The sequence below is a fragment of the Oncorhynchus tshawytscha genome, linkage group LG16 (assembly GCF_018296145.1).
Source record: "Oncorhynchus tshawytscha isolate Ot180627B linkage group LG16, Otsh_v2.0, whole genome shotgun sequence".
Taxonomy (NCBI): domain Eukaryota; kingdom Metazoa; phylum Chordata; class Actinopteri; order Salmoniformes; family Salmonidae; genus Oncorhynchus; species Oncorhynchus tshawytscha.
The window spans coordinates 9,708,513-9,719,260 of record NC_056444.1 but is presented as its reverse complement, the minus strand read 5'-3'; the positions used below and the strand labels follow the sequence as shown (position 1 = coordinate 9,719,260).

Below are 10,748 nucleotides of genomic sequence, written 5' to 3'. Positions count from 1 at the left end.
TGACATGTTATTTTTTTTTATTACATCATGTTTGATTCAGTCCCTAAAATGTAATTCACGTGTTTAAAATAAATAAATAATAAGAATCCCATTTTCTATTCTGAAAAGGTGTGGCTAGTAAAGTTTAGGTAATGCCCAAGGAAAATGAATCTGCTCTGCATTCCAAATTGGGGGAATTTGGCTATTGAAATTGATTTTGGGCATTGTGATATTGAAAACTTGGACTGCATGAGGCTCAAACACGGACTAATGATAAATATATACTTTTTTAATCATCCTCTAATGCACAGTTTTAGCACTACAATCACTCAATTATTGCGAGAAGCTATTCCAAGTGAATCGTCCCATTTAGCCCGAAAACGTTAATCTTCATCCTGCTTTCTTTTTTTAGGATTCAATTATTGATCTTCTGAAAGTCGCAGGTAAAGAGAGCTACATAATCACTGGTACTCTAAAGTCATTGAAACTGAATTCACAAGGTTTCATTTAAAAACACCAAGAGGAAAGAAATCACTGACGTCCTGGCTATGTCCACACAACACTTTTTAAAAATGTTTTTCATTAGTTTTTTCTTGGGCCCAGGGATATCTGTGTACTGAAGGGAGGGACAGAAAACATTGGGTAATATTATCCAACTTGCATAGTCATTACACCCCTACCTACATGTACATACTACCTCGACTAACTTCTACCCCCAAACATTGACTCGGTACCCCTGTATATAACACTGTTATTTTGTAGCTCTTTTTTTTCTTTCTTTTAGTATTGTTGGTTAAGGGCTTCCAAGTAAACATTTCACTAAGGTCCACCTGTTGTATTCGCGGCTTGTGACATAAAACTTGATTTGAACATGGGCCAGCGTCCCTGTGGAGAATAAATCCTAAGCGTGCCAATTATTCCCAGGACCAAACATACGTAAAAATGTATGCGCGCATGACTAAGACACTTTGGATAAAAGAGGTGAACTTGTACAAACATTAATGCCTGCTAATTCCATGACCGACTGACCAGGTGAAAGCTATGATCCCTTATGTCAATTGTTCAATCCACTTCAATCAGTGTAGATGTTGTGGAGGAGACGGGGTTAAAGATGGGTTGTTAAGCCTGGAGACATGGATTGTGACATTCAGAGGGTGAAATGGTAGGTGCCAGGCGCTCCTCCGGTTTGAGTGTGTCAAGAACTGCAACACTGATGGCTCTTCCACGCTCAACAGTTTCCCGTGTATATCAAGAGTGCTCCACCACCCAATGGACATCCAGCCAACTTGACACAACTGTGTGAAGCATTGGAGTCAACGTGGTCCAGTATCCCTGTGGAACTCTTTAGACACCTTGTAGAGTCCATTCCCTGACGAGTTGAGGCTGTTCTGAGGGGGGGGGGAACAGCGGGGTGCAACTTGGTGTTCTTAATGTTTTGTACACTTATCGATCACTGCATGGCAGTATAGGAGTGGCATGTCACTGAACTGTGTCCAACTCACCGGTCCCCCTCCACCCTTCAGGGATGTGATGTCACTGAACTGTGTCCAACTCACCGGTCCCCCTCCACCCTTCAGGGATGTGATGTCACTGAACTGTGTCCAACTCACCGGTCCCCCTCCACCCTTCAGGGCTGTGATGTCACTGAACTGTGTCCAACTCACCGGTCCCCCTCCAAATCAAATGTATTTGTCACATACACATGGTTAGCAGGTGTTAATGCGAGTGTAGCGAAATGCTTGTGCTTCTAGTTCCGACAATGCAGTAATAACCAACAAGTAATCTAACAATTCCAAGACTACTGTCTTATACACAGTGTAAGGGGATAAAGAATATGTACATAAGGATATATGAGTGATGGTACAGAGCAGCATAGGCAAGATACAGTAGATGGTATCGAGTACAGTATATACATATGAGATGAGTATGTGAACAAAGTGGCATAGTTAAAGTGGCTAGTGATACATGTATTACATAAGGATGCAGTCGATGATATAGAGTACAGTATATACGTATGCATATGAGATGAATAATGTAGGGTAAGTAACATATAAGGTAGCATTGTTTAAAGTGGCTAGTGATATATTTACATTTCCCATCAATTCACATTATTAAAGTGGCTGGAGTTGAGTCAGTGTCAGTGTTGGCAGCAGCCACTCAATGTTAGTGGTGGCTGTTTAACAGTCTGATGGCCTTGAGATAGAAGCTGTTTTTCAGTCTCTCGGTCCCAGCTTTGATGCACCTGTACTGACCTCGCCTTCTGGATGATAGCGGGGTGAACAGGCAGTGGCTCGGGTGGTTGATGTCCTTGATCTTTATGGCCTTCCTGTAACATCGGATGGTGTAGGTGTCCTGGAGGGCAGGTAGTTTGCCCCCGGTGATGCGTTGTGCAGACCTCACTACCCTCTGGAGAGCCTTACGGTTGAGGGCGGAGCAGTTGCCGTACCAGGCGGTGATACAGCCCGCCAGGATGCTCTCGATTGTGCATCTGTAGAAGTTTGAGTGCTTTTGGTGACAAGCCGAATTTCTTCAGCCTCCTGAGGTTGAAGAGGCGCTGCTGCACCTTCTTCACAATGCTCTCTGTGTGAGTGGACCAATTCAGTTTGTCTGTGATGTGTATGCCGAGGAACTTAAAACTTACTACCCTCTCCACTACTGTCCCATATGTGGATAGGGGGGTGTTCCCTCTGCTGTTTCCTGAAGTCCACAATCATCTCCTTAGTTTTGTTGACGTTGAGTGTGAGGTTATTTTCCTGACACCACACTCCGAGGGCCCTCACCTCCTCCCTGTAGGCCGTCTCGTCGTTATTGGTAATCAAGCCTACCACTTGTGTCGTCCGCAAACTTGATGATTGAGTTGGAGGCGTGCGTGGCCACGCAGTCGTGGGTGAACAGGGAGTACAGGAGAGGGCTCAGAACGCACCCTTGTGGGGCCCCAGTGTTGAGGATCAGCAGGGAGGAGATGTTGTTGCCTACCCTCACCACCTGGGGGCGGCCTGTCAGGGCCTTCAGGGCTGTGATGTCACTTAGCTGACCAGACATTCCTAGCATGCACGCCTCATTTTAAGTGTTTCTCTCATTTGGGGCACTTGCAGACGCATCATTGACTCTTCAATGTTTTTCCTAGAGGAAAATAATTACATGAAGGGACCAAATGAGATGACAAACTACTGTAATACTTTACAGTTATACGAGAGCACAAACTACTGTAGTACTTTACTGTTAAATGAGAAACGTATCAATAACAATCTTATTGAATGAGTCTGACGACAGCACTGACCTGCTCTCGACTCTGTCTTGAAGTCCCTGTGATGGCTGTGGGAGCGTGGCTGTACGGCTGCCGGAGCTTTTTGATCACACAGCTAAGGAGGGCGCCACGTCTCTGCTTTGTATTTGTCTGCATCGTTCGTGTCTCCCTCTGTGGGTCAGGTAAAGAGAAATATTATACGTCACAGCGAATGGTTTTGTAATATCATACCACAGAAATATGGCAGCCTTGGGAAGATGTGGGTTTTTAAGAGGGGGTGAGTACATAAGATTTAACAGGAAAAGGAAATGACCATCGTGCATTGAAGCAATCTTGGAGGAACATGTTTCTTGCCACTAGATGGAACTTTTCTTAGCGCCTTTTCCATTTTCACACTCGGTCTTCTGATTCATTTAGCTTTGGAATTAAATACAACATTTTAAGGTGAAGACATTCAGAAGTGATAAGGAGCAATGAAACAAAATGAACAATAATTGTATTCATTATACACAGATTGAGATGCCAGGAGATTAAAAGTGGAAAGAAGGGCATTTTACTGTTCTTTACTGAACTTTTGTAAGGTCCCAAGATGCACAGAAATGCAACGACAATACATCACAAAATGAGAAACAGCGTCTCTTTTCCGATTTTTGAATCGCATTTTTGGAAATGAGGGCATCTTACCGTTCTAACGGTGGCCAGTCTGTGAAGGGCGCTGTTGTCTTTAACACTTCCCTACTCTCATTTGAGACTGATCAGGTGAGTGACCTCGTAGGTAAAACAGCAGCAGCTGCTATCGCACGTCCAGGACAGACGAACCCTACAAGATAGTGGGAAATTAACTTTTGGATCAACTCAACAGTTTCATGAATCATCGTGAGTTCACGCCAATGTGAACTTTCAATGACAGTACTTACCTTGGATGTTCCATCCTGGACCCTCGTGTAAATCTCAAACATGCACTGTAATAGATCTCAGTAAGTAGAGATATATATATATATATATATATACAGTATAACTGTTCAACAACGCTACCGTAGCTATATATATTATTAGCAATAAGGCTATAGAAGACAAATAGCTAGCTAGCTATTAGCCCAAGAGTGGACTAAAGGAGCCTAACATGAATCCTTATAAGGACCTTACATGTTCTGTTTAGAGGTGAATTGGCTCTGGCAGCCAAAACAGCCAAATACTCCATCTAAACATGAAATCGATTCTCAAGTGCAGTATGGTTCTATAAATATAAAGAACTACTTTCATATCACATCAAAAACACACATTTACTATCCACCAGAGGAGCTATAGGAGGACAGGCTCATTGGAATGGAACCGTCCGTGGTTTCCATATGTTTGATGTGTTTGAGACCGTTCCTTTTATTCCATTCCAGCCATTAATGAGCCCTTCCTCCTATAGCTCCTCCCATCAGCCTCCACATGAGTATTCTTGTAATATATCCTGGTTTTTTGTTTTTTTTCTCAATCTGATTGGGTGGGCCTTGCCAGGGTCTGTGTTCACCCATGCCTACATCCCTGCCTCCCAGTGGAAGACTAATTAGAAATATTGTACAAACAGGACACAGTAACACAGGCCTATTCTGGGTGTAGGCTATACATACAGGCCAAAACACAAAAAAAGCAGACCACAACTATAACAAAACAACATTACTGTAATGTTAAAGTAATATGCTAGCCTATACAATGCAAACAGTGGGACACAGGTATCCTACCTTTAGAGACAGAGTAACAATGGCCTCAAGTTCCACAGAATATATTCAACTTTTACCAGCAAACTAATGTGAAATATATATACAATATGTAACTCCTTTGGAATGATAGACAGGATATAGACTACATGGAACAGGACACCTGATAGACTACACAGGACAGGACACCTGATAGACAGGATATAGACTACATGGAACAGGACACCTGATAGACAGGATATAGACTACACAGGACAGGACACCTGATAGACAGGATATAGGCTACACAGAACAGGACACCTGATAGACAGGATATAGACTACACAGGACAGGACACCTGATAGACAGGATATAGGCTACACAGGACAGGACACCTGATAGACAGGATATAGACTACACAGGACAGGACACCTGATAGACAGGATATAGGCTACACAGGACAGGACACCTGATAGACTACACAGGACAGGACACCTGATAGACAGGATATAGACTACACAGGACACCTGATAGACAGGATAAAATGTCGGAAAACATGTAATAATGGCAGGATGTGATGCGAAAAAGGGAGAAGTAAATTGAAAACAAGACTAAAAGAAAATATATACCAGCTCATGTGTGGTGTGAAAGAGGTATTCTGCTGTATATATTGAAACACACTTACATAACCAACAACAATGTACCACTGTTGGCTACGTGTGCAAAAAGACAGTTGCATCAGAGATGGAAAGAAATGTTGACTGAATCTTCAGGTTTATTTCGGCTTCTTTTATAACATTTTAAAACATTTCAATAGACCTACAGTTCTAAAGTTATTAATTCACAATAGAGGTGATTAATGCATCTGGAGGTGATTCTAAGATGAGTCTGAATTCCAAATAGTTGTCTCAGTCTTCTGTGATTCAGTCGTCCTGCTTCTGTCCCATTCACAACCTTCAGTCACATTACCACCCCCACTACTACAACCCGGGCCTCAAACCCAGACCCATCGACCCCGGCACCCTTAACCAATCATATGCCACAGATGGAGGGGATTCCATTCAGCCAGTCACTGGGGGCTTAGGGATTGGTCAGGACTGGCAGTAACAGAATAGCAGAGAAGATGATGGGATTGTCATATCTGTCCGACGCACCTTCCACAGAGACTACCGGCCAACACAGTCTCATACTGCAACAGGTATGTGGATACTCCGCTATGTTTCTGTTTTCATCAGAATGCACATGTTGCAGTTAGTTCAATGTTGAAAATCTTTCTATTTTCTTGCATCCCATTTTCTCCTTCTTAAAGTGAATGTTATTTCCTCCCTCCAAACCCTTACATCCCAACTCCCTCTCCTACAGAACTTTTCTCCCTTCCTCCCGGCCCCCCCTGCGAAGCCAAGTACACCAAGTACGTATTGACTGCGGCGGGAGAGGAACAACATTGCTATGAGGAAGAGCCGAGACAAGGCCAGTTGGCACATACAGCTCACCCACCAAAGGGCTCTGCAGCTGCAAGAGGAGAACCACCGGCTGCAGATACTCCTAGGGAAAATCACCCAGCAATTAGACACATTGGACCAGCAATCAAACACATCTTGTCACAGAGTCATCTACGGCCCAGGGGTGTGAATGTAGCCAGGGAAGAAGGGCTGTTGAGTGTGTTGGGGAGTGTACATTTTACATTTGAATAATTTAGCAGAAGCTGCTATCCAGCAGATTTATAGCAGGAGTTTAGTGGTAGAGAATTAAAGCAACTATTTATTGTTTAGTGAAGTTCTGAATGAAAACATACTATTTTGTTGTTTGAAATTGTACATTAATAAACACTGAAACAGTCACATACAGTTGAGGTTGGAAGTTTACATACACCTTAGCCAAATACATTTAAACTCAGATTTTCACAATTCCTGACATTTAATCTTAGTAAAAATTCCCTGTCTTTGGTCAGTTAGGATCACCACTTGATTTTAAGAATATGAAATGTCAGAATAATAATAGAGACAATTATTTCTTTCAGCTTTTATTTCTTTAATCATATTCCCAGTGCGTCAGATGTTTACATACACTCAATTAGTATTTGGTAGCATTGCCTTTCAATTGTTTAACTTGGGTCAAACGTTCCACAAGCTTCCAACAACAAGTTGGGTGAATTTTTGCCCATTCCTCCTTGCCTCCTTGCTTGCACACGCTTTTTCAGTTCTGCCCACAAATTTTCGAAGGGATTGAGGTCAGGTCTTTGTGCTGACCCCTCCAATACCTTGACTTTGTTGTCCTTAAGCCATTTTGCCACAACTTTGGAAGTATGCTTGGGGTCATTGTCCATCTGGAAGACCCATTTGCGACCAAGCTTTAACGTTCTGACTGATGTCTTGAGATGTTGCTTCAATATATCCACATCATTTTTCTTCCTCATGACGCCATCTATTTTGTGAAGTGCACCAGTCCCTCCTGCAGCAAAGCACCCCCACAACATGATGCTGCCACCCCTGTGCTTCACGGTTGGGATGGTGTTCTTCGGCTTGTAAGCATCCCCCTTTTTCCTCCAAACATACAATGGTCATTATGGCCAAACAGTTATATTTTTGTTTCATCAGACCAGAGAATATTTCTCTAAAAAGTACAATCTATGTCCCCATGTGCAGTTGCAAACCGTAATCTATCTTTTTTATTGTGGTTTTGGAGCAGTGGCTTCTTCCTTGCTGAACAGCCTTTCAGGTTATGTCGATATAGGACTTGTTTTACTGGGGATATAGATACTTTTGTACCTGTATCCTCCAGCATCTTCACAAAGTCCTTTGCTGTTGTTCTGGGATTGATTTGCACTTTTCGCACCAAAGTACAGTCATCTCTAAGAGCCAGAACGCGTCCCCTTCCTGAGCGGTATGAAGGCTGCGTGGTCCCATGGTGTTTATACGTGCATACTATTGTTTGTTCAGATGAACGTGGTACCTTCAGGCGTTTAGAAATTGCTCCCAAGGATGAACCAGACTTGTGGAGGTCCACAATTTTTTTTCGGAGGTCTTGGCTGATTTCTTTTGATTTTTCCCATGATGTCAAGGAAAGAGGCACTGAGTTTGAAGGTAGGCCTTGAAATACATCCACAGGTACACCTTGAATATACTCAAATGATGTAAATTAGCATATCAGAAGTTTCTAAAGCCATGACATCATTTTCTGGAATTTTCCAAGCTGTTTAAAGGCAGAGTCAACTTAGTGTATGCAAACCTCTGACCCACTGGAATTGTGATTCAGTGAATTATAAGTGAAATAATCTGTCTGTAAACAATTGTTGGAAAAATGACTTGTTATGCACAAAGTAGATGTCCTAACCGACTTGCCAAAACTATAGTTTATTTACAAGACATTTGTGGAGTGGTTGAAAAATGAGTTTTAATGACTCCAACCTAAGTGTATGTAAACTTACAACTTCAACTGTATCTGCTTCCATCTGGAAGTATTCCAAGTGTTGACATATCTAATCCTAAAGTGTGATTAATTCGTTTTTTTCCCCCTCATCAATCTACACACAATACCCCATAATGACAAAGCAAAAATGGGTTTGTAGAAATGTTGCAAATGTATTAAATAATAAACATCACATTTACATTTACACATTTGTATTAATGACTGTATGTTTGTTTATTCCATGTGTAACTCTGTGTTGTTGTATGTGTCGAACTGCTTTGCTTTATCTTGGCCAGGTCGCAGTTGTAAATGAGAACTTGTTCTCAACTAGCCTACCTGGTTAAATAAAGGTGAAGTTAAAAAATAAAAAAAAGTATTCAGATCCTTTACTCAGGTTTTTTACTCAGCAGGTTTTCATCAAGGATCTCTCTGTACTTTGCTCTGTTCATCTTCCCTTCTATCCTGACTAGTCTCCCAGTCCCTGCCATTGAAAAACATCCCCACAGCATGATACTACCACCACCATGCTTCACCGTAGGGATGGTGCAGCTGTAAAACCTTTTGAGGATCTGAGGAACCATGCCAAATCTTTTCAGTCTCCTGAGGGGGAACAGGTTTTGTTGTGCCCTCTTCACGACTGTCTTGGTGTGCTTGGACCATGTTAGTTTGTTGGTGATGTGGACACTAAGGAACTTGAAGCTCTCAACCTTCTCCACTACAGCCCCATCGATGAGAATGGGGGCGTGCTCGGCTCTCTTTTTCCTGTATTCCACAATCATCTCCTTTGTCTTGATCACGTTGAGGGAGCGGTTGTTGTCCTTGCACCACATGGTCAAGTCTCTGACCTCCTCCCTATAGGCTTTCTCATCATTGTCAGTGATCAGTGTTGTGTCATCAGCAAAGCTAATGATCGTGTTGGATATGTGCCTGGCTGTGCAGTCATGAGTGAACAGGGAGTACAGGAGGGGGCTGTGTTGAGGATCAGTGTGGTGGATGTTTTGTTACCTACCCTTACCACCTGGGGTCTGCCCGTCAGGAAGTCCAGGATCCAGTTGCAGAGGGAGGTGTTTAGTCCCAGGGTCCTTAGCTTAGTGATGAGCTTTGAGGGCACTATGGTGTTGAACGCTGAGCTGTAGTCAATGAATAGCATTCTCACGTAGGTGTTCCTTTTGTCTAGGTGTGAAAGGGCAGTGTGAAAGGGCAATGTGGAGTGCAATAGAGATTGCATCATCTGTGGATCTGTTGGTGCGGCATGCAAATTGGAGTGGGTCTAGGGTTTCTGGGAAAACGGTGTTGATGTGAGCCATGACCAGCCTTCCAAAGCATTTCATGGCTACAGACGTGAGTGCTACGAGTCGGTAGTCATTTAGACAGGTTACCTTAGTGTTCTTGTGCACAGGGACTATTGTGGTCTGCTTGAAACATGTTGGTATTACAGACTCAGACAGGGAGAGGTTGAAAATGTCAGTGAAGACTCTTGCCAGTTGGTCAGCGCATGCTCGGAGTACACGTCTGGCCCTGCGGCCTTGTGAATGTTGACCTGTTTGAAAGTCTTATTCACATTGGCTGCAGAGAGCGTGATCACACAGTCGTCCTGAACAGCTGATGCTCTCATGCATGTTTCAGTGTTACTTGCCTTGAAGCAAACATAATTTATTTAGCTCGTCTGGTAGGCTTGTGTCAATGGGCAGCAGGTCTGCACAACGCATCACCGGGGGCAAACTGCAGTACCTGCCCTCCAGGACACCTACACCACCCGATGTCACAGGAAGGCCAAAAAGATAATCAAGGACAACAACCACCTGAGCCACTGCCTGGTCACCCTGCTATCATCCAGAAGGCGAGGTCAGTACAGATGCATCAAAGCCGGGACCGAGAGACTGAAAAACAGCTTCTATCTCAAGGCCATCAGACTGTTAAACAGCCACCACTAACATTGAGTGGCTGCTGCCAACATACGGACTCAAATCTCTAGCCACTTTAATAATAAAAAATTGGATGTAATAAATGTATCACTAGTCACTTTAAACAATGCCACTTTATAATGTTTACATACCCTACATTACTCATCTCATATGTATATACTGTACTCTATACCATCTACTGCATCTTACCTATGCCATTCGGCCATCGCTCATCCATATATATTTTTATGTACATATTCTTTTTCATTACTTTACACTTGTGTGTGTATAAGGTAATTGTGAAATTGTTAAATTACTTGTTAGAAATTACTGCAATGGTCGGAACTAGAAGCACACAAGCATTTCGCTACACTCGCATTAACATCTGCTAACCATGTGTATGTGACAAATAAAATTTGATTTGATAGATGGGCATTCATTAAATTAAATTTCAGGCAACAGTGTTGCCTACAACTCAGTAAGCACGGACAGACTCCGACGCCTTCTGGACATCTTTTTTTTTGT

The 10,748-nt window shown here is 42.8% G+C and overlaps 1 long non-coding RNA gene across 1 annotated transcript; it reads right to left on the bottom strand.

Annotated features, from left to right (window-relative positions):
* Positions 1-2,861: 2,861 nt before the first annotated feature.
* LOC112215300 lies at positions 2,862-4,152 on the bottom strand. The gene is made up of 3 exons (XR_002948212.2): positions 3,911-4,152; positions 3,260-3,397; positions 2,862-3,102 (listed from the first exon to the last, which is right to left on the bottom strand). It is a non-coding gene; the product is annotated as an uncharacterized LOC112215300 (long non-coding RNA).
* Positions 4,153-10,748: the final 6,596 nt, after the last annotated feature.